Here is a 1,282-nt window from a genome sequence, read left to right as displayed (position 1 = left end):
ACTTCCCACATAATAAGTTTGGTTGACGTCAGTAAGGGCATACGGTCATACAAACCTTGCACCAACTCAACCTCAAATGTGAGGTATTACCTGATAAAGGAAACATGTATGGTCATTTAATTATGTATATATTTATCCTGGGCAAGACTTTAAACTACATCCGGTTGTGGAGTCTATGGACTTGGGAGAATGGGGTTACCCTTTGCCACAACTACCTCCAGGTCACCCTTGGGCAAGGTGTAGTACCTGTCAGCCTTGGGTGCCAACTTCCCACATAAAATGTTTGGTTGACGTCAGTAAAGGCATACGGTCATAAAAACCTTGCACCAACAGATCCGCATAGATGGACAATATTTTATGTAAATATGTATATATAAGTTTCAGTTGTTCTTAGCATTTGGCAGGGGGGATCGTAACCTCTTGTAGTGAGAACCAGTGTGACTGGCCTGCCAACGGGGTGCTAAGGTTTTTATAGTAAAAGTTATCAGTCACGTTCGTTAATGTAATTTCGTTTTATTTATCCGTAAATCAAAAATTACTATACTTAAGTCCCATCACAGTGTTTCTGTCTTCGTTTCATGGATACTTCTAACTCTTCCTGTTGGACTAAGTCACACAGGTATTGCTCAGAGTATATTGGCGATGGTTTGGCTCTATTTATATTGAACCAGAAAAGCAGTATGAGTGAAAATTGAATCAATTGCGATATTGCGTGTTTTACTGAAATTGTACTATTATTTTATGTTATTACCAAAAATCTATGTTACACACAGTATATGATTTTATTATTTTATATAATGAGCTGGATTTGTATCCTACCATGCACAACAGTTTAATACCATGGATGGGCAATTCGATCGACGTTGAGGCAGTATTTGTTCTTCCCATCTAAGTTCAATAACAATAAATCGGAAATACATGTATAACTAAAATACTTTAATAACATAACATTGTAAATATGTATTCATCTACTATTTTTTGTTATGTTTTTTTTTTCATTGAACATTGATATGTGCGATTTTTCATTTTTTTAGTTCAAAAGTTGCATTATGAATAAATAAATTATTGTCACAAGTATATCCCGAGAAACCAGACAAAACGCGAAATTGTTGTACACGGCAAGACTCACTACGATACTATAATTTACGATAGGAAGGAGTTCATTAAGACCAAAATAACTACCCATCCTCTTCACACCAGTTATGGGTGAGGTTTATAACTGTAAATACACGATAAAGCGTACACTAATATCACGAAAAACAACAACAAAAATGACAATTTC

Source organism: Saccoglossus kowalevskii, chromosome 6 (assembly GCF_978046115.1).
Source record: "Saccoglossus kowalevskii chromosome 6, keSacKowa6.1, whole genome shotgun sequence".
In the NCBI taxonomy this organism is placed as follows: domain Eukaryota; kingdom Metazoa; phylum Hemichordata; class Enteropneusta; family Harrimaniidae; genus Saccoglossus; species Saccoglossus kowalevskii.
The sequence above is the reverse complement of the archived record's forward strand: the minus strand, read 5'-3'. Positions refer to the sequence as shown.